A 20,751-nucleotide genomic window follows, 5' to 3' on the forward strand; every position below is an offset into this window, starting at 1 on the left:
ACCCAACTACTAACCACACACAACGGTTCTTAACTCCAATGAACAGCCGAGAACCGCTGCACTCAGCGTGCTACGGCCGCTAGCCACAACGCCACCAAACGTGCAGACATCTTGCTTCTTGTGCATATCACTTGGTATTTACCTGGCAGTGTCTCGCTGGAGGAAGCACTGTCTTTTACGAGAGAAAAATTAAATGGCACTTGCTGCGATCGAATACATGGCCTTTGTGTTCACACCACGACGCTCTAACCTACTCAGCTGACGACCTATGCAATGGGGCCACGTCAGCAGTCCAGTACCCGGTCCACCGGCTCATCCACCTTCGTTACTGCCCTGCCAGTCATTTAAACACGTATCTGTTTTCGTTGACTTTTGCTTTCTTGACGTTGGACCCAAAAAGCACAACACAAAGAAAACGTAAACGCCGTGAGAATAGCCAAGACTCAGCAAACGAAAGAATGTTCGGCTACCGGGAATCGAATCCGGGCCGCCTGGCTGAAAGCCATGTCTCCCAACAGCTTTCCATTCCTTCTGACCGCCGGGCAATCAGACTTGCAGGGCAAGCTCCGTAACCACTGCCGTCTCTAATAATATCTCTCGAACCTGTTTGCGCGTAATTGACTTGCTTTCCCGCACGAAGGAAATGGCCAGTTAAGGAATATTTAAAATTCATTGTCAGATGTGGGGTTCGAACCCACGCTCCCGTTCGGGAACCAGAGCTTAAATCTGGCGCCTTAGACCGCTCGGCCAATCTGACTTATGAGCGCAAACGACCTGCTGCTGTCGTTCCTAGCAACATCTCCAGAGCCTTACTGCGAAATGTGCTTGTTTTTTCTTGTGTGAAGGAAATACGTTTTTTTAGAGTATTTTAGACGAGTTGTCAGATGTGAGGTTGCACCCCACCCTCACTTTCGGGAGCCAGAGCTTAAATATGGCGCCTGACACCGTTGTTTTCCGTCGCCTTCTGTCTTAAGTGGAACGAGCAGAACTCCAACTATCAATTTTTACATTGTCGCAGAGAAAACAACGAATGACAAGAAAAGGCCGTTCCCTAGCAACGGCTACGCTGTGCATTTCACCCTCAGGGGAAGCTAATGATATGCTCCAGGCGAGAATCAAACTAACCAACTTAACACTGTGATACGTACGCGCTTTCTACTTCTGTACTGGCACACATATGCTCAATCGTCTCTGGATCGTCAGTAAGTACGTCACATTACATAGTTCTTTGATCACGCTGCTGTAAATTAAAGGGCAGTTTTTTCAATGGATGTCAGTTCTGCTTCTAGTTACGCTACATCGCCCTAGCAGCACCTACACACTGCGTTCAGATGTGCTCACCTCCGCCCTGGCGTAGAGCGCCTACAGCGTCATCGCCTTCGGCCTCTGGTGGCAGGAGGGTAGCCGACACATCGCGGCGTGAGTGAAACGCAGCGCAAGGCGGTGGTGGTGTAACGGTCAGCATGGTTGCTTCCCAAGCAGTTGATCCGGGTTCGACTCCCGGCCACCGCACGAAACGTAAATTTTTCTTCTAGGGATATTCCACGTAACGTAACGCGATCCTCGAACCTGAGAACTGTCGCGCTACGAATAGTTTTCCTTCGCCCCACGTCTCACTCCGTGTAGCCAGTGCGCTAGTCGCCGGATTTCGTTTCACAGCATCGTGTGTCTCCATGTGTCGACTTGTCTCGACTTTGCTCGGCTGACGCGAAAGCTGACGCTTGGAAACGGGCATATATGTAGAGGGCAGGCGCGAGAAACGACTGTGAGAGACCAAAAAACGACAAACACACGACAGAACCTTTCATTTTATTGTGGCCACAGATTCGCGCCTTAGTGTACCGAGAGGCAAGAGTGGCGTCAGCGTGCTGAACAGCATCATTAACGCTAAGCAGCAACGAAACCGAAGTAAAAAGGCAAAAGGAAAGAAGCCAAACGCAGGTCGAGCTCCCAGCTGGTCACCCACCCAACTACTAACCACACACAACGGTTCTTAACTCCAATGAACAGCCGAGAACCGCTGCACTCAGCGTGCTACGGCCGCTAGCCACAACGCCACCAAACGTGCAGACATCTTGCTTCTTGTGCATATCACTTGGTATTTACCTGGCAGTGTCTCGCTGGAGGAAGCACTGTCTTTTACGAGAGAAAAATTAAATGGCACTTGCTGCGATCGAATACATGGCCTTTGTGTTCACACCACGACGCTCTAACCTACTCAGCTGACGACCTATGCAATGGGGCCACGTCAGCAGTCCAGTACCCGGTCCACCGGCTCATCCACCTTCGTTACTGCCCTGCCAGTCATTTAAACACGTATCTGTTTTCGTTGACTTTTGCTTTCTTGACGTTGGACCCAAAAAGCACAACACAAAGAAAACGTAAACGCCGTGAGAATAGCCAAGACTCAGCAAACGAAAGAATGTTCGGCTACCGGGAATCGAATCCGGGCCGCCTGGCTGAAAGCCATGTCTCCCAACAGCTTTCCATTCCTTCTGACCGCCGGGCAATCAGACTTGCAGGGCAAGCTCCGTAACCACTGCCGTCTCTAATAATATCTCTCGAACCTGTTTGCGCGTAATTGACTTGCTTTCCCGCACGAAGGAAATGGCCAGTTAAGGAATATTTAAAATTCATTGTCAGATGTGGGGTTCGAACCCACGCTCCCGTTCGGGAACCAGAGCTTAAATCTGGCGCCTTAGACCGCTCGGCCAATCTGACTTGTGAGCGCAAACGACCTGCTGCTGTCGTTCCTAGCAACATCTCCAGAGCCTTACTGCGAAATGTGCTTGTTTTTTCTTGTGTGAAGGAAATACGTTTTTTTAGAGTATTTTAGACGAGTTGTCAGATGTGAGGTTGCACCCCACCCTCACTTTCGGGAGCCAGAGCTTAAATATGGCGCCTGACACCGTTGTTTTCCGTCGCCTTCTGTCTTAAGTGGAACGAGCAGAACTCCAACTATCAATTTTTACATTGTCGCAGAGAAAACAACGAATGACAAGAAAAGGCCGTTCCCTAGCAACGGCTACGCTGTGCATTTCACCCTCAGGGGAAGCTAATGATATGCTCCAGGCGAGAATCAAACTAACCAACTTAACACTGTGATACGTACGCGCTTTCTACTTCTGTACTGGCACACATATGCTCAATCGTCTCTGGATCGTCAGTAAGTACGTCACATTACATATTTCTTTGATCACGCTGCTGTAAATTAAAGGGCAGTTTTTTCAATGGATGTCAGTTCTGCTTCTAGTTACGCTACATCGCCCTAGCAGCACCTACACACTGCGTTCAGATGTGCTCACCTCCGCCCTGGCGTAGAGCGCCTACAGCGTCATCGCCTTCGGCCTCTGGTGGCAGGAGGGTAGCCGACACATCGCGGCGTGAGTGAAACGCAGCGCAAGGCGGTGGTGGTGTAACGGTCAGCATGGTTGCTTCCCAAGCAGTTGATCCGGGTTCGACTCCCGGCCACCGCACGAAACGTAAATTTTTCTTCTAGGGATATTCCACGTAACGTAACGCGATCCTCGAACCTGAGAACTGTCGCGCTACGAATAGTTTTCCTTCGCCCCACGTCTCACTCCGTGTAGCCAGTGCGCTAGTCGCCGGATTTCGTTTCACAGCATCGTGTGTCTCCATGTGTCGACTTGTCTCGACTTTGCTCGGCTGACGCGAAAGCTGACGCTTGGAAACGGGCATATATGTAGAGGGCAGGCGCGAGAAACGACTGTGAGAGACCAAAAAACGACAAACACACGACAGAACCTTTCATTTTATTGTGGCCACAGATTCGCGCCTTAGTGTACCGAGAGGCAAGAGTGGCGTCAGCGTGCTGAACAGCATCATTAACGCTAAGCAGCAACGAAACCGAAGTAAAAAGGCAAAAGGAAAGAAGCCAAACGCAGGTCGAGCTCCCAGCTGGTCACCCACCCAACTACTAACCACACACAACGGTTCTTAACTCCAATGAACAGCCGAGAACCGCTGCACTCAGCGTGCTACGGCCGCTAGCCACAACGCCACCAAACGTGCAGACATCTTGCTTCTTGTGCATATCACTTGGTATTTACCTGGCAGTGTCTCGCTGGAGGAAGCACTGTCTTTTACGAGAGAAAAATTAAATGGCACTTGCTGCGATCGAATACATGGCCTTTGTGTTCACACCACGACGCTCTAACCTACTCAGCTGACGACCTATGCAATGGGGCCACGTCAGCAGTCCAGTACCCGGTCCACCGGCTCATCCACCTTCGTTACTGCCCTGCCAGTCATTTAAACACGTATCTGTTTTCGTTGACTTTTGCTTTCTTGACGTTGGACCCAAAAAGCACAACACAAAGAAAACGTAAACGCCGTGAGAATAGCCAAGACTCAGCAAACGAAAGAATGTTCGGCTACCGGGAATCGAATCCGGGCCGCCTGGCTGAAAGCCATGTCTCCCAACAGCTTTCCATTCCTTCTGACCGCCGGGCAATCAGACTTGCAGGGCAAGCTCCGTAACCACTGCCGTCTCTAATAATATCTCTCGAACCTGTTTGCGCGTAATTGACTTGCTTTCCCGCACGAAGGAAATGGCCAGTTAAGGAATATTTAAAATTCATTGTCAGATGTGGGGTTCGAACCCACGCTCCCGTTCGGGAACCAGAGCTTAAATCTGGCGCCTTAGACCGCTCGGCCAATCTGACTTATGAGCGCAAACGACCTGCTGCTGTCGTTCCTAGCAACATCTCCAGAGCCTTACTGCGAAATGTGCTTGTTTTTTCTTGTGTGAAGGAAATACGTTTTTTTAGAGTATTTTAGACGAGTTGTCAGATGTGAGGTTGCACCCCACCCTCACTTTCGGGAGCCAGAGCTTAAATATGGCGCCTGACACCGTTGTTTTCCGTCGCCTTCTGTCTTAAGTGGAACGAGCAGAACTCCAACTATCAATTTTTACATTGTCGCAGAGAAAACAACGAATGACAAGAAAAGGCCGTTCCCTAGCAACGGCTACGCTGTGCATTTCACCCTCAGGGGAAGCTAATGATATGCTCCAGGCGAGAATCAAACTAACCAACTTAACACTGTGATACGTACGCGCTTTCTACTTCTGTACTGGCACACATATGCTCAATCGTCTCTGGATCGTCAGTAAGTACGTCACATTACATAGTTCTTTGATCACGCTGCTGTAAATTAAAGGGCAGTTTTTTCAATGGATGTCAGTTCTGCTTCTAGTTACGCTACATCGCCCTAGCAGCACCTACACACTGCGTTCAGATGTGCTCACCTCCGCCCTGGCGTAGAGCGCCTACAGCGTCATCGCCTTCGGCCTCTGGTGGCAGGAGGGTAGCCGACACATCGCGGCGTGAGTGAAACGCAGCGCAAGGCGGTGGTGGTGTAACGGTCAGCATGGTTGCTTCCCAAGCAGTTGATCCGGGTTCGACTCCCGGCCACCGCACGAAACGTAAATTTTTCTTCTAGGGATATTCCACGTAACGTAACGCGATCCTCGAACCTGAGAACTGTCGCGCTACGAATAGTTTTCCTTCGCCCCACGTCTCACTCCGTGTAGCCAGTGCGCTAGTCGCCGGATTTCGTTTCACAGCATCGTGTGTCTCCATGTGTCGACTTGTCTCGACTTTGCTCGGCTGACGCGAAAGCTGACGCTTGGAAACGGGCATATATGTAGAGGGCAGGCGCGAGAAACGACTGTGAGAGACCAAAAAACGACAAACACACGACAGAACCTTTCATTTTATTGTGGCCACAGATTCGCGCCTTAGTGTACCGAGAGGCAAGAGTGGCGTCAGCGTGCTGAACAGCATCATTAACGCTAAGCAGCAACGAAACCGAAGTAAAAAGGCAAAAGGAAAGAAGCCAAACGCAGGTCGAGCTCCCAGCTGGTCACCCACCCAACTACTAACCACACACAACGGTTCTTAACTCCAATGAACAGCCGAGAACCGCTGCACTCAGCGTGCTACGGCCGCTAGCCACAACGCCACCAAACGTGCAGACATCTTGCTTCTTGTGCATATCACTTGGTATTTACCTGGCAGTGTCTCGCTGGAGGAAGCACTGTCTTTTACGAGAGAAAAATTAAATGGCACTTGCTGCGATCGAATACATGGCCTTTGTGTTCACACCACGACGCTCTAACCTACTCAGCTGACGACCTATGCAATGGGGCCACGTCAGCAGTCCAGTACCCGGTCCACCGGCTCATCCACCTTCGTTACTGCCCTGCCAGTCATTTAAACACGTATCTGTTTTCGTTGACTTTTGCTTTCTTGACGTTGGACCCAAAAAGCACAACACAAAGAAAACGTAAACGCCGTGAGAATAGCCAAGACTCAGCAAACGAAAGAATGTTCGGCTACCGGGAATCGAATCCGGGCCGCCTGGCTGAAAGCCATGTCTCCCAACAGCTTTCCATTCCTTCTGACCGCCGGGCAATCAGACTTGCAGGGCAAGCTCCGTAACCACTGCCGTCTCTAATAATATCTCTCGAACCTGTTTGCGCGTAATTGACTTGCTTTCCCGCACGAAGGAAATGGCCAGTTAAGGAATATTTAAAATTCATTGTCAGATGTGGGGTTCGAACCCACGCTCCCGTTCGGGAACCAGAGCTTAAATCTGGCGCCTTAGACCGCTCGGCCAATCTGACTTGTGAGCGCAAACGACCTGCTGCTGTCGTTCCTAGCAACATCTCCAGAGCCTTACTGCGAAATGTGCTTGTTTTTTCTTGTGTGAAGGAAATACGTTTTTTTAGAGTATTTTAGACGAGTTGTCAGATGTGAGGTTGCACCCCACCCTCACTTTCGGGAGCCAGAGCTTAAATATGGCGCCTGACACCGTTGTTTTCCGTCGCCTTCTGTCTTAAGTGGAACGAGCAGAACTCCAACTATCAATTTTTACATTGTCGCAGAGAAAACAACGAATGACAAGAAAAGGCCGTTCCCTAGCAACGGCTACGCTGTGCATTTCACCCTCAGGGGAAGCTAATGATATGCTCCAGGCGAGAATCAAACTAACCAACTTAACACTGTGATACGTACGCGCTTTCTACTTCTGTACTGGCACACATATGCTCAATCGTCTCTGGATCGTCAGTAAGTACGTCACATTACATATTTCTTTGATCACGCTGCTGTAAATTAAAGGGCAGTTTTTTCAATGGATGTCAGTTCTGCTTCTAGTTACGCTACATCGCCCTAGCAGCACCTACACACTGCGTTCAGATGTGCTCACCTCCGCCCTGGCGTAGAGCGCCTACAGCGTCATCGCCTTCGGCCTCTGGTGGCAGGAGGGTAGCCGACACATCGCGGCGTGAGTGAAACGCAGCGCAAGGCGGTGGTGGTGTAACGGTCAGCATGGTTGCTTCCCAAGCAGTTGATCCGGGTTCGACTCCCGGCCACCGCACGAAACGTAAATTTTTCTTCTAGGGATATTCCACGTAACGTAACGCGATCCTCGAACCTGAGAACTGTCGCGCTACGAATAGTTTTCCTTCGCCCCACGTCTCACTCCGTGTAGCCAGTGCGCTAGTCGCCGGATTTCGTTTCACAGCATCGTGTGTCTCCATGTGTCGACTTGTCTCGACTTTGCTCGGCTGACGCGAAAGCTGACGCTTGGAAACGGGCATATATGTAGAGGGCAGGCGCGAGAAACGACTGTGAGAGACCAAAAAACGACAAACACACGACAGAACCTTTCATTTTATTGTGGCCACAGATTCGCGCCTTAGTGTACCGAGAGGCAAGAGTGGCGTCAGCGTGCTGAACAGCATCATTAACGCTAAGCAGCAACGAAACCGAAGTAAAAAGGCAAAAGGAAAGAAGCCAAACGCAGGTCGAGCTCCCAGCTGGTCACCCACCCAACTACTAACCACACACAACGGTTCTTAACTCCAATGAACAGCCGAGAACCGCTGCACTCAGCGTGCTACGGCCGCTAGCCACAACGCCACCAAACGTGCAGACATCTTGCTTCTTGTGCATATCACTTGGTATTTACCTGGCAGTGTCTCGCTGGAGGAAGCACTGTCTTTTACGAGAGAAAAATTAAATGGCACTTGCTGCGATCGAATACATGGCCTTTGTGTTCACACCACGACGCTCTAACCTACTCAGCTGACGACCTATGCAATGGGGCCACGTCAGCAGTCCAGTACCCGGTCCACCGGCTCATCCACCTTCGTTACTGCCCTGCCAGTCATTTAAACACGTATCTGTTTTCGTTGACTTTTGCTTTCTTGACGTTGGACCCAAAAAGCACAACACAAAGAAAACGTAAACGCCGTGAGAATAGCCAAGACTCAGCAAACGAAAGAATGTTCGGCTACCGGGAATCGAATCCGGGCCGCCTGGCTGAAAGCCATGTCTCCCAACAGCTTTCCATTCCTTCTGACCGCCGGGCAATCAGACTTGCAGGGCAAGCTCCGTAACCACTGCCGTCTCTAATAATATCTCTCGAACCTGTTTGCGCGTAATTGACTTGCTTTCCCGCACGAAGGAAATGGCCAGTTAAGGAATATTTAAAATTCATTGTCAGATGTGGGGTTCGAACCCACGCTCCCGTTCGGGAACCAGAGCTTAAATCTGGCGCCTTAGACCGCTCGGCCAATCTGACTTGTGAGCGCAAACGACCTGCTGCTGTCGTTCCTAGCAACATCTCCAGAGCCTTACTGCGAAATGTGCTTGTTTTTTCTTGTGTGAAGGAAATACGTTTTTTTAGAGTATTTTAGACGAGTTGTCAGATGTGAGGTTGCACCCCACCCTCACTTTCGGGAGCCAGAGCTTAAATATGGCGCCTGACACCGTTGTTTTCCGTCGCCTTCTGTCTTAAGTGGAACGAGCAGAACTCCAACTATCAATTTTTACATTGTCGCAGAGAAAACAACGAATGACAAGAAAAGGCCGTTCCCTAGCAACGGCTACGCTGTGCATTTCACCCTCAGGGGAAGCTAATGATATGCTCCAGGCGAGAATCAAACTAACCAACTTAACACTGTGATACGTACGCGCTTTCTACTTCTGTACTGGCACACATATGCTCAATCGTCTCTGGATCGTCAGTAAGTACGTCACATTACATATTTCTTTGATCACGCTGCTGTAAATTAAAGGGCAGTTTTTTCAATGGATGTCAGTTCTGCTTCTAGTTACGCTACATCGCCCTAGCAGCACCTACACACTGCGTTCAGATGTGCTCACCTCCGCCCTGGCGTAGAGCGCCTACAGCGTCATCGCCTTCGGCCTCTGGTGGCAGGAGGGTAGCCGACACATCGCGGCGTGAGTGAAACGCAGCGCAAGGCGGTGGTGGTGTAACGGTCAGCATGGTTGCTTCCCAAGCAGTTGATCCGGGTTCGACTCCCGGCCACCGCACGAAACGTAAATTTTTCTTCTAGGGATATTCCACGTAACGTAACGCGATCCTCGAACCTGAGAACTGTCGCGCTACGAATAGTTTTCCTTCGCCCCACGTCTCACTCCGTGTAGCCAGTGCGCTAGTCGCCGGATTTCGTTTCACAGCATCGTGTGTCTCCATGTGTCGACTTGTCTCGACTTTGCTCGGCTGACGCGAAAGCTGACGCTTGGAAACGGGCATATATGTAGAGGGCAGGCGCGAGAAACGACTGTGAGAGACCAAAAAACGACAAACACACGACAGAACCTTTCATTTTATTGTGGCCACAGATTCGCGCCTTAGTGTACCGAGAGGCAAGAGTGGCGTCAGCGTGCTGAACAGCATCATTAACGCTAAGCAGCAACGAAACCGAAGTAAAAAGGCAAAAGGAAAGAAGCCAAACGCAGGTCGAGCTCCCAGCTGGTCACCCACCCAACTACTAACCACACACAACGGTTCTTAACTCCAATGAACAGCCGAGAACCGCTGCACTCAGCGTGCTACGGCCGCTAGCCACAACGCCACCAAACGTGCAGACATCTTGCTTCTTGTGCATATCACTTGGTATTTACCTGGCAGTGTCTCGCTGGAGGAAGCACTGTCTTTTACGAGAGAAAAATTAAATGGCACTTGCTGCGATCGAATACATGGCCTTTGTGTTCACACCACGACGCTCTAACCTACTCAGCTGACGACCTATGCAATGGGGCCACGTCAGCAGTCCAGTACCCGGTCCACCGGCTCATCCACCTTCGTTACTGCCCTGCCAGTCATTTAAACACGTATCTGTTTTCGTTGACTTTTGCTTTCTTGACGTTGGACCCAAAAAGCACAACACAAAGAAAACGTAAACGCCGTGAGAATAGCCAAGACTCAGCAAACGAAAGAATGTTCGGCTACCGGGAATCGAATCCGGGCCGCCTGGCTGAAAGCCATGTCTCCCAACAGCTTTCCATTCCTTCTGACCGCCGGGCAATCAGACTTGCAGGGCAAGCTCCGTAACCACTGCCGTCTCTAATAATATCTCTCGAACCTGTTTGCGCGTAATTGACTTGCTTTCCCGCACGAAGGAAATGGCCAGTTAAGGAATATTTAAAATTCATTGTCAGATGTGGGGTTCGAACCCACGCTCCCGTTCGGGAACCAGAGCTTAAATCTGGCGCCTTAGACCGCTCGGCCAATCTGACTTATGAGCGCAAACGACCTGCTGCTGTCGTTCCTAGCAACATCTCCAGAGCCTTACTGCGAAATGTGCTTGTTTTTTCTTGTGTGAAGGAAATACGTTTTTTTAGAGTATTTTAGACGAGTTGTCAGATGTGAGGTTGCACCCCACCCTCACTTTCGGGAGCCAGAGCTTAAATATGGCGCCTGACACCGTTGTTTTCCGTCGCCTTCTGTCTTAAGTGGAACGAGCAGAACTCCAACTATCAATTTTTACATTGTCGCAGAGAAAACAACGAATGACAAGAAAAGGCCGTTCCCTAGCAACGGCTACGCTGTGCATTTCACCCTCAGGGGAAGCTAATGATATGCTCCAGGCGAGAATCAAACTAACCAACTTAACACTGTGATACGTACGCGCTTTCTACTTCTGTACTGGCACACATATGCTCAATCGTCTCTGGATCGTCAGTAAGTACGTCACATTACATAGTTCTTTGATCACGCTGCTGTAAATTAAAGGGCAGTTTTTTCAATGGATGTCAGTTCTGCTTCTAGTTACGCTACATCGCCCTAGCAGCACCTACACACTGCGTTCAGATGTGCTCACCTCCGCCCTGGCGTAGAGCGCCTACAGCGTCATCGCCTTCGGCCTCTGGTGGCAGGAGGGTAGCCGACACATCGCGGCGTGAGTGAAACGCAGCGCAAGGCGGTGGTGGTGTAACGGTCAGCATGGTTGCTTCCCAAGCAGTTGATCCGGGTTCGACTCCCGGCCACCGCACGAAACGTAAATTTTTCTTCTAGGGATATTCCACGTAACGTAACGCGATCCTCGAACCTGAGAACTGTCGCGCTACGAATAGTTTTCCTTCGCCCCACGTCTCACTCCGTGTAGCCAGTGCGCTAGTCGCCGGATTTCGTTTCACAGCATCGTGTGTCTCCATGTGTCGACTTGTCTCGACTTTGCTCGGCTGACGCGAAAGCTGACGCTTGGAAACGGGCATATATGTAGAGGGCAGGCGCGAGAAACGACTGTGAGAGACCAAAAAACGACAAACACACGACAGAACCTTTCATTTTATTGTGGCCACAGATTCGCGCCTTAGTGTACCGAGAGGCAAGAGTGGCGTCAGCGTGCTGAACAGCATCATTAACGCTAAGCAGCAACGAAACCGAAGTAAAAAGGCAAAAGGAAAGAAGCCAAACGCAGGTCGAGCTCCCAGCTGGTCACCCACCCAACTACTAACCACACACAACGGTTCTTAACTCCAATGAACAGCCGAGAACCGCTGCACTCAGCGTGCTACGGCCGCTAGCCACAACGCCACCAAACGTGCAGACATCTTGCTTCTTGTGCATATCACTTGGTATTTACCTGGCAGTGTCTCGCTGGAGGAAGCACTGTCTTTTACGAGAGAAAAATTAAATGGCACTTGCTGCGATCGAATACATGGCCTTTGTGTTCACACCACGACGCTCTAACCTACTCAGCTGACGACCTATGCAATGGGGCCACGTCAGCAGTCCAGTACCCGGTCCACCGGCTCATCCACCTTCGTTACTGCCCTGCCAGTCATTTAAACACGTATCTGTTTTCGTTGACTTTTGCTTTCTTGACGTTGGACCCAAAAAGCACAACACAAAGAAAACGTAAACGCCGTGAGAATAGCCAAGACTCAGCAAACGAAAGAATGTTCGGCTACCGGGAATCGAATCCGGGCCGCCTGGCTGAAAGCCATGTCTCCCAACAGCTTTCCATTCCTTCTGACCGCCGGGCAATCAGACTTGCAGGGCAAGCTCCGTAACCACTGCCGTCTCTAATAATATCTCTCGAACCTGTTTGCGCGTAATTGACTTGCTTTCCCGCACGAAGGAAATGGCCAGTTAAGGAATATTTAAAATTCATTGTCAGATGTGGGGTTCGAACCCACGCTCCCGTTCGGGAACCAGAGCTTAAATCTGGCGCCTTAGACCGCTCGGCCAATCTGACTTGTGAGCGCAAACGACCTGCTGCTGTCGTTCCTAGCAACATCTCCAGAGCCTTACTGCGAAATGTGCTTGTTTTTTCTTGTGTGAAGGAAATACGTTTTTTTAGAGTATTTTAGACGAGTTGTCAGATGTGAGGTTGCACCCCACCCTCACTTTCGGGAGCCAGAGCTTAAATATGGCGCCTGACACCGTTGTTTTCCGTCGCCTTCTGTCTTAAGTGGAACGAGCAGAACTCCAACTATCAATTTTTACATTGTCGCAGAGAAAACAACGAATGACAAGAAAAGGCCGTTCCCTAGCAACGGCTACGCTGTGCATTTCACCCTCAGGGGAAGCTAATGATATGCTCCAGGCGAGAATCAAACTAACCAACTTAACACTGTGATACGTACGCGCTTTCTACTTCTGTACTGGCACACATATGCTCAATCGTCTCTGGATCGTCAGTAAGTACGTCACATTACATATTTCTTTGATCACGCTGCTGTAAATTAAAGGGCAGTTTTTTCAATGGATGTCAGTTCTGCTTCTAGTTACGCTACATCGCCCTAGCAGCACCTACACACTGCGTTCAGATGTGCTCACCTCCGCCCTGGCGTAGAGCGCCTACAGCGTCATCGCCTTCGGCCTCTGGTGGCAGGAGGGTAGCCGACACATCGCGGCGTGAGTGAAACGCAGCGCAAGGCGGTGGTGGTGTAACGGTCAGCATGGTTGCTTCCCAAGCAGTTGATCCGGGTTCGACTCCCGGCCACCGCACGAAACGTAAATTTTTCTTCTAGGGATATTCCACGTAACGTAACGCGATCCTCGAACCTGAGAACTGTCGCGCTACGAATAGTTTTCCTTCGCCCCACGTCTCACTCCGTGTAGCCAGTGCGCTAGTCGCCGGATTTCGTTTCACAGCATCGTGTGTCTCCATGTGTCGACTTGTCTCGACTTTGCTCGGCTGACGCGAAAGCTGACGCTTGGAAACGGGCATATATGTAGAGGGCAGGCGCGAGAAACGACTGTGAGAGACCAAAAAACGACAAACACACGACAGAACCTTTCATTTTATTGTGGCCACAGATTCGCGCCTTAGTGTACCGAGAGGCAAGAGTGGCGTCAGCGTGCTGAACAGCATCATTAACGCTAAGCAGCAACGAAACCGAAGTAAAAAGGCAAAAGGAAAGAAGCCAAACGCAGGTCGAGCTCCCAGCTGGTCACCCACCCAACTACTAACCACACACAACGGTTCTTAACTCCAATGAACAGCCGAGAACCGCTGCACTCAGCGTGCTACGGCCGCTAGCCACAACGCCACCAAACGTGCAGACATCTTGCTTCTTGTGCATATCACTTGGTATTTACCTGGCAGTGTCTCGCTGGAGGAAGCACTGTCTTTTACGAGAGAAAAATTAAATGGCACTTGCTGCGATCGAATACATGGCCTTTGTGTTCACACCACGACGCTCTAACCTACTCAGCTGACGACCTATGCAATGGGGCCACGTCAGCAGTCCAGTACCCGGTCCACCGGCTCATCCACCTTCGTTACTGCCCTGCCAGTCATTTAAACACGTATCTGTTTTCGTTGACTTTTGCTTTCTTGACGTTGGACCCAAAAAGCACAACACAAAGAAAACGTAAACGCCGTGAGAATAGCCAAGACTCAGCAAACGAAAGAATGTTCGGCTACCGGGAATCGAATCCGGGCCGCCTGGCTGAAAGCCATGTCTCCCAACAGCTTTCCATTCCTTCTGACCGCCGGGCAATCAGACTTGCAGGGCAAGCTCCGTAACCACTGCCGTCTCTAATAATATCTCTCGAACCTGTTTGCGCGTAATTGACTTGCTTTCCCGCACGAAGGAAATGGCCAGTTAAGGAATATTTAAAATTCATTGTCAGATGTGGGGTTCGAACCCACGCTCCCGTTCGGGAACCAGAGCTTAAATCTGGCGCCTTAGACCGCTCGGCCAATCTGACTTATGAGCGCAAACGACCTGCTGCTGTCGTTCCTAGCAACATCTCCAGAGCCTTACTGCGAAATGTGCTTGTTTTTTCTTGTGTGAAGGAAATACGTTTTTTTAGAGTATTTTAGACGAGTTGTCAGATGTGAGGTTGCACCCCACCCTCACTTTCGGGAGCCAGAGCTTAAATATGGCGCCTGACACCGTTGTTTTCCGTCGCCTTCTGTCTTAAGTGGAACGAGCAGAACTCCAACTATCAATTTTTACATTGTCGCAGAGAAAACAACGAATGACAAGAAAAGGCCGTTCCCTAGCAACGGCTACGCTGTGCATTTCACCCTCAGGGGAAGCTAATGATATGCTCCAGGCGAGAATCAAACTAACCAACTTAACACTGTGATACGTACGCGCTTTCTACTTCTGTACTGGCACACATATGCTCAATCGTCTCTGGATCGTCAGTAAGTACGTCACATTACATAGTTCTTTGATCACGCTGCTGTAAATTAAAGGGCAGTTTTTTCAATGGATGTCAGTTCTGCTTCTAGTTACGCTACATCGCCCTAGCAGCACCTACACACTGCGTTCAGATGTGCTCACCTCCGCCCTGGCGTAGAGCGCCTACAGCGTCATCGCCTTCGGCCTCTGGTGGCAGGAGGGTAGCCGACACATCGCGGCGTGAGTGAAACGCAGCGCAAGGCGGTGGTGGTGTAACGGTCAGCATGGTTGCTTCCCAAGCAGTTGATCCGGGTTCGACTCCCGGCCACCGCACGAAACGTAAATTTTTCTTCTAGGGATATTCCACGTAACGTAACGCGATCCTCGAACCTGAGAACTGTCGCGCTACGAATAGTTTTCCTTCGCCCCACGTCTCACTCCGTGTAGCCAGTGCGCTAGTCGCCGGATTTCGTTTCACAGCATCGTGTGTCTCCATGTGTCGACTTGTCTCGACTTTGCTCGGCTGACGCGAAAGCTGACGCTTGGAAACGGGCATATATGTAGAGGGCAGGCGCGAGAAACGACTGTGAGAGACCAAAAAACGACAAACACACGACAGAACCTTTCATTTTATTGTGGCCACAGATTCGCGCCTTAGTGTACCGAGAGGCAAGAGTGGCGTCAGCGTGCTGAACAGCATCATTAACGCTAAGCAGCAACGAAACCGAAGTAAAAAGGCAAAAGGAAAGAAGCCAAACGCAGGTCGAGCTCCCAGCTGGTCACCCACCCAACTACTAACCACACACAACGGTTCTTAACTCCAATGAACAGCCGAGAACCGCTGCACTCAGCGTGCTACGGCCGCTAGCCACAACGCCACCAACCGTGCAGACATCTTGCTTCTTGTGCATATCACTTGGTATTTACCTGGCAGTGTCTCGCTGGAGGAAGCACTGTCTTTTACGAGAGAAAAATTAAATGGCACTTGCTGCGATCGAATACATGGCCTTTGTGTTCACACCACGACGCTCTAACCTACTCAGCTGACGACCTATGCAATGGGGCCACGTCAGCAGTCCAGTACCCGGTCCACCGGCTCATCCACCTTCGTTACTGCCCTGCCAGTCATTTAAACACGTATCTGTTTTCGTTGACTTTTGCTTTCTTGACGTTGGACCCAAAAAGCACAACACAAAGAAAACGTAAACGCCGTGAGAATAGCCAAGACTCAGCAAACGAAAGAATGTTCGGCTACCGGGAATCGAATCCGGGCCGCCTGGCTGAAAGCCATGTCTCCCAACAGCTTTCCATTCCTTCTGACCGCCGGGCAATCAGACTTGCAGGGCAAGCTCCGTAACCACTGCCGTCTCTAATAATATCTCTCGAACCTGTTTGCGCGTAATTGACTTGCTTTCCCGCACGAAGGAAATGGCCAGTTAAGGAATATTTAAAATTCATTGTCAGATGTGGGGTTCGAACCCACGCTCCCGTTCGGGAACCAGAGCTTAAATCTGGCGCCTTAGACCGCTCGGCCAATCTGACTTGTGAGCGCAAACGACCTGCTGCTGTCGTTCCTAGCAACATCTCCAGAGCCTTACTGCGAAATGTGCTTGTTTTTTCTTGTGTGAAGGAAATACGTTTTTTTAGAGTATTTTAGACGAGTTGTCAGATGTGAGGTTGCACCCCACCCTCACTTTCGGGAGCCAGAGCTTAAATATGGCGCCTGACACCGTTGTTTTCCGTCGCCTTCTGTCTTAAGTGGAACGAGCAGAACTCCAACTATCAATTTTTACATTGTCGCAGAGAAAACAACGAATGACAAGAAAAGGCCGTTCCCTAGCAACGGCTACGCTGTGCATTTCACCCTCAGGGGAAGCTAATGATATGCTCCAGGCGAGAATCAAACTAACCAACTTAACACTGTGATACGTACGCGCTTTCTACTTCTGTACTGGCACACATATGCTCAATCGTCTCTGGATCGTCAGTAAGTACGTCACATTACATATTTCTTTGATCACGCTGCTGTAAATTAAAGGGCAGTTTTTTCAATGGATGTCAGTTCTGCTTCTAGTTACGCTACATCGCCCTAGCAGCACCTACACACTGCGTTCAGATGTGCTCACCTCCGCCCTGGCGTAGAGCGCCTACAGCGTCATCGCCTTCGGCCTCTGGTGGCAGGAGGGTAGCCGACACATCGCGGCGTGAGTGAAACGCAGCGCAAGGCGGTGGTGGTGTAACGGTCAGCATGGTTGCTTCCCAAGCAGTTGATCCGGGTTCGACTCCCGGCCACCGCACGAAACGTAAATTTTTCTTCTAGGGATATTCCACGTAACGTAACGCGATCCTCGAACCTGAGAACTGTCGCGCTACGAATAGTTTTCCTTCGCCCCACGTCTCACTCCGTGTAGCCAGTGCGCTAGTCGCCGGATTTCGTTTCACAGCATCGTGTGTCTCCATGTGTCGACTTGTCTCGACTTTGCTCGGCTGACGCGAAAGCTGACGCTTGGAAACGGGCATATATGTAGAGGGCAGGCGCGAGAAACGACTGTGAGAGACCAAAAAACGACAAACACACGACAGAACCTTTCATTTTATTGTGGCCACAGATTCGCGCCTTAGTGTACCGAGAGGCAAGAGTGGCGTCAGCGTGCTGAACAGCATCATTAACGCTAAGCAGCAACGAAACCGAAGTAAAAAGGCAAAAGGAAAGAAGCCAAACGCAGGTCGAGCTCCCAGCTGGTCACCCACCCAACTACTAACCACACACAACGGTTCTTAACTCCAATGAACAGCCGAGAACCGCTGCACTCAGCGTGCTACGGCCGCTAGCCACAACGCCACCAAACGTGCAGACATCTTGCTTCTTGTGCATATCACTTGGTATTTACCTGGCAGTGTCTCGCTGGAGGAAGCACTGTCTTTTACGAGAGAAAAATTAAATGGCACTTGCTGCGATCGAATACATGGCCTTTGTGTTCACACCACGACGCTCTAACCTACTCAGCTGACGACCTATGCAATGGGGCCACGTCAGCAGTCCAGTACCCGGTCCACCGGCTCATCCACCTTCGTTACTGCCCTGCCAGTCATTTAAACACGTATCTGTTTTCGTTGACTTTTGCTTTCTTGACGTTGGACCCAAAAAGCACAACACAAAGAAAACGTAAACGCCGTGAGAATAGCCAAGACTCAGCAAACGAAAGAATGTTCGGCTACCGGGAATCGAATCCGGGCCGCCTGGCTGAAAGCCATGTCTCCCAACAGCTTTCCATTCCTTCTGACCGCCGGGCAATCAGACTTGCAGGGCAAGCTCCGTAACCACTGCCGTCTCTAATAATATCTCTCGAACCTGTTTGCGCGTAATTGACTTGCTTTCCCGCACGAAGGAAATGGCCAGTTAAGGAATATTTAAAATTCATTGTCAGATGTGGGGTTCGAACCCACGCTCCCGTTCGGGAACCAGAGCTTAAATCTGGCGCCTTAGACCGCTCGGCCAATCTGACTTGTGAGCGCAAACGACCTGCTGCTGTCGTTCCTAGCAACATCTCCAGAGCCTTACTGCGAAATGTGCTTGTTTTTTCTTGTGTGAAGGAAATACGTTTTTTTAGAGTATTTTAGACGAGTTGTCAGATGTGAGGTTGCACCCCACCCTCACTTTCGGGAGCCAGAGCTTAAATATGGCGCCTGACACCGTTGTTTTCCGTCGCCTTCTGTCTTAAGTGGAACGAGCAGAACTCCAACTATCAATTTTTACATTGTCGCAGAGAAAACAACGAATGACAAGAAAAGGCCGTTCCCTAGCAACGGCTACGCTGTGCATTTCACCCTCAGGGGAAGCTAATGATATGCTCCAGGCGAGAATCAAACTAACCAACTTAACACTGTGATACGTACGCGCTTTCTACTTCTGTACTGGCACACATATGCTCAATCGTCTCTGGATCGTCAGTAAGTACGTCACATTACATATTTCTTTGATCACGCTGCTGTAAATTAAAGGGCAGTTTTTTCAATGGATGTCAGTTCTGCTTCTAGTTACGCTACATCGCCCTAGCAGCACCTACACACTGCGTTCAGATGTGCTCACCTCCGCCCTGGCGTAGAGCGCCTACAGCGTCATCGCCTTCGGCCTCTGGTGGCAGGAGGGTAGCCGACACATCGCGGCGTGAGTGAAACGCAGCGCAAGGCGGTGGTGGTGTAACGGTCAGCATGGTTGCTTCCCAAGCAGTTGATCCGGGTTCGACTCCCGGCCACCGCACGAAACGTAAATTTTTCTTCTAGGGATATTCCACGTAACGTAACGCGATCCTCGAACCTGAGAACTGTCGCGCTACGAATAGTTTTCCTTCGCCCCACGTCTCACTCCGTGTAGCCAGTGCGCTAGTCGCCGGATTTCGTTTCACAGCATCGTGTGTCTCCATGTGTCGACTTGTCTCGACTTTGCTCGGCTGACGCGAAAGCTGACGCTTGGAAACGGGCATATATGTAGAGGGCAGGCGCGAGAAACGACTGTGAGAGACCAAAAAACGACAAACACACGACAGAACCTTTCATTTTATTGTGGCCACAGATTCGCGCCTTAGTGTACCGAGAGGCAAGAGTGGCGTCAGCGTGCTGAACAGCATCATTAACGCTAAGCAGCAACGAAACCGAAGTAAAAAGGCAAAAGGAAAGAAGCCAAACGCAGGTCGAGCTCCCAGCTGGTCACCCACCCAACTACTAACCACACACAACGGTTCTTAACTCCAATGAACAGCCGAGAACCGCTGCACTCAGCGTGCTACGGCCGCTAGCCACAACGCCAGCAAACGTGCAGACATCTTGCTTCTTGTGCATATCACTTGGTATTTACCTGGCAGTGTCTCGCTGGAGGAAGCACTGTCTTTTACGAGAGAAAAATTAAATGGCACTTGCTGCGATCGAATACATGGCCTTTGTGTTCACACCACGACGCTCTAACCTACTCAGCTGACGACCTATGCAATGGGGCCACGTCAGCAGTCCAGTACCCGGTCCACCGGCTCATCCACCTTCGTTACTGCCCTGCCAGTCATTTAAACACGTATCTGTTTTCGTTGACTTTTGCTTTCTTGACGTTGGACCCAAAAAGCACAACACAAAGAAAACGTAAACGCCGTGAGAATAGCCAAGACTCAGCAAACGAAAGAATGTTCGGCTACCGGGAATCGAATCCGGGCCGCCTGGCTGAAAGCCATGTCTCCCAACAGCTTTCCATTCCTTCTGACCGCCGGGCAATCAGACTTGCAGGGCAAGCTCCGTAACCACTGCCGTCTCTAATAATATCTCTCGAACCTGTTTGCGCGTAATTGACTTGCTTTCCCGCACGAAGGAAATGGCCAGTTAAGGAATATTTAAAATTCATTGTCAGATGTGGGGTTCGAACCCACGCTCCCGTTCGGGAACCAGAGCTTAAATCTGGCGCCTTAGACCGCTCGGCCAATCTGACTTATGAGCGCAAACGACCTGCTGCTGTCGTTCCTAGCAACATCTCCAGAGCCTTACTGCGAAATGTGCTTGTTTTTTCTTGTGTGAAGGAAATACGTTTTTTTAGAGTATTTTAGACGAGTTGTCAGATGTGAGGTTGCACCCCACCCTCACTTTCGGGAGCCAGAGCTTAAATATGGCGCCTGACACCGTTGTTTTCCGTCGCCTTCTGTCTTAAGTGGAACGAGCAGAACTCCAACTATCAATTTTTACATTGTCGCAGAGAAAACAACGAATGACAAGAAAAGGCCGTTCCCTAGCAACGGCTACGCTGTGCATTTCACCCTCAGGGGAAGCTAATGATATGCTCCAGGCG

The 20,751-nt window shown here is 50.4% G+C and overlaps 21 non-coding genes across 21 annotated transcripts; 10 read left to right on the forward strand and 11 right to left on the reverse strand.

Moving 5' to 3' along the window:
• Window positions 1-673: 673 nt before the first annotated feature.
• Trnal-uaa (transfer RNA leucine (anticodon UAA)) lies at window positions 674-757 on the reverse strand. The gene has a single exon. It is a non-coding gene; the product is annotated as a tRNA-Leu (tRNA).
• Window positions 758-1,440: 683 nt separating this feature from the next.
• On the forward strand, window positions 1,441-1,512 carry Trnag-ccc (transfer RNA glycine (anticodon CCC)). The gene has a single exon. It is a non-coding gene; the product is annotated as a tRNA-Gly (tRNA).
• A 1,125-nt stretch (window positions 1,513-2,637) lies between these two features.
• Window positions 2,638-2,721, reverse strand: Trnal-uaa (transfer RNA leucine (anticodon UAA)). Its single transcript has one exon. It is a non-coding gene; the product is annotated as a tRNA-Leu (tRNA).
• A 683-nt stretch (window positions 2,722-3,404) lies between these two features.
• On the forward strand, window positions 3,405-3,476 carry Trnag-ccc (transfer RNA glycine (anticodon CCC)). Its single transcript has one exon. It is a non-coding gene; the product is annotated as a tRNA-Gly (tRNA).
• Window positions 3,477-4,601: 1,125 nt separating this feature from the next.
• On the reverse strand, window positions 4,602-4,685 carry Trnal-uaa (transfer RNA leucine (anticodon UAA)). Its single transcript has one exon. It is a non-coding gene; the product is annotated as a tRNA-Leu (tRNA).
• Window positions 4,686-5,368: 683 nt separating this feature from the next.
• Window positions 5,369-5,440, forward strand: Trnag-ccc (transfer RNA glycine (anticodon CCC)). Its single transcript has one exon. It is a non-coding gene; the product is annotated as a tRNA-Gly (tRNA).
• A 1,125-nt stretch (window positions 5,441-6,565) lies between these two features.
• Window positions 6,566-6,649, reverse strand: Trnal-uaa (transfer RNA leucine (anticodon UAA)). Its single transcript has one exon. It is a non-coding gene; the product is annotated as a tRNA-Leu (tRNA).
• A 683-nt stretch (window positions 6,650-7,332) lies between these two features.
• Trnag-ccc (transfer RNA glycine (anticodon CCC)) lies at window positions 7,333-7,404 on the forward strand. Its single transcript has one exon. It is a non-coding gene; the product is annotated as a tRNA-Gly (tRNA).
• A 1,125-nt stretch (window positions 7,405-8,529) lies between these two features.
• Trnal-uaa (transfer RNA leucine (anticodon UAA)) lies at window positions 8,530-8,613 on the reverse strand. The gene has a single exon. It is a non-coding gene; the product is annotated as a tRNA-Leu (tRNA).
• Window positions 8,614-9,296: 683 nt separating this feature from the next.
• Trnag-ccc (transfer RNA glycine (anticodon CCC)) lies at window positions 9,297-9,368 on the forward strand. The gene has a single exon. It is a non-coding gene; the product is annotated as a tRNA-Gly (tRNA).
• A 1,125-nt stretch (window positions 9,369-10,493) lies between these two features.
• Trnal-uaa (transfer RNA leucine (anticodon UAA)) lies at window positions 10,494-10,577 on the reverse strand. Its single transcript has one exon. It is a non-coding gene; the product is annotated as a tRNA-Leu (tRNA).
• Window positions 10,578-11,260: 683 nt separating this feature from the next.
• Window positions 11,261-11,332, forward strand: Trnag-ccc (transfer RNA glycine (anticodon CCC)). Its single transcript has one exon. It is a non-coding gene; the product is annotated as a tRNA-Gly (tRNA).
• A 1,125-nt stretch (window positions 11,333-12,457) lies between these two features.
• On the reverse strand, window positions 12,458-12,541 carry Trnal-uaa (transfer RNA leucine (anticodon UAA)). The gene has a single exon. It is a non-coding gene; the product is annotated as a tRNA-Leu (tRNA).
• Window positions 12,542-13,224: 683 nt separating this feature from the next.
• Window positions 13,225-13,296, forward strand: Trnag-ccc (transfer RNA glycine (anticodon CCC)). Its single transcript has one exon. It is a non-coding gene; the product is annotated as a tRNA-Gly (tRNA).
• Window positions 13,297-14,421: 1,125 nt separating this feature from the next.
• On the reverse strand, window positions 14,422-14,505 carry Trnal-uaa (transfer RNA leucine (anticodon UAA)). The gene has a single exon. It is a non-coding gene; the product is annotated as a tRNA-Leu (tRNA).
• A 683-nt stretch (window positions 14,506-15,188) lies between these two features.
• Trnag-ccc (transfer RNA glycine (anticodon CCC)) lies at window positions 15,189-15,260 on the forward strand. The gene has a single exon. It is a non-coding gene; the product is annotated as a tRNA-Gly (tRNA).
• A 1,125-nt stretch (window positions 15,261-16,385) lies between these two features.
• On the reverse strand, window positions 16,386-16,469 carry Trnal-uaa (transfer RNA leucine (anticodon UAA)). The gene has a single exon. It is a non-coding gene; the product is annotated as a tRNA-Leu (tRNA).
• Window positions 16,470-17,152: 683 nt separating this feature from the next.
• Window positions 17,153-17,224, forward strand: Trnag-ccc (transfer RNA glycine (anticodon CCC)). Its single transcript has one exon. It is a non-coding gene; the product is annotated as a tRNA-Gly (tRNA).
• Window positions 17,225-18,349: 1,125 nt separating this feature from the next.
• Trnal-uaa (transfer RNA leucine (anticodon UAA)) lies at window positions 18,350-18,433 on the reverse strand. Its single transcript has one exon. It is a non-coding gene; the product is annotated as a tRNA-Leu (tRNA).
• A 683-nt stretch (window positions 18,434-19,116) lies between these two features.
• Window positions 19,117-19,188, forward strand: Trnag-ccc (transfer RNA glycine (anticodon CCC)). The gene has a single exon. It is a non-coding gene; the product is annotated as a tRNA-Gly (tRNA).
• Window positions 19,189-20,313: 1,125 nt separating this feature from the next.
• On the reverse strand, window positions 20,314-20,397 carry Trnal-uaa (transfer RNA leucine (anticodon UAA)). The gene has a single exon. It is a non-coding gene; the product is annotated as a tRNA-Leu (tRNA).
• Between the last annotated feature and the right edge of the window lie 354 nt (window positions 20,398-20,751).

Source organism: Schistocerca nitens, chromosome 2 (assembly GCF_023898315.1).
Source record: "Schistocerca nitens isolate TAMUIC-IGC-003100 chromosome 2, iqSchNite1.1, whole genome shotgun sequence".
In the NCBI taxonomy this organism is placed as follows: Eukaryota; Metazoa; Arthropoda; class Insecta; order Orthoptera; family Acrididae; genus Schistocerca; species Schistocerca nitens.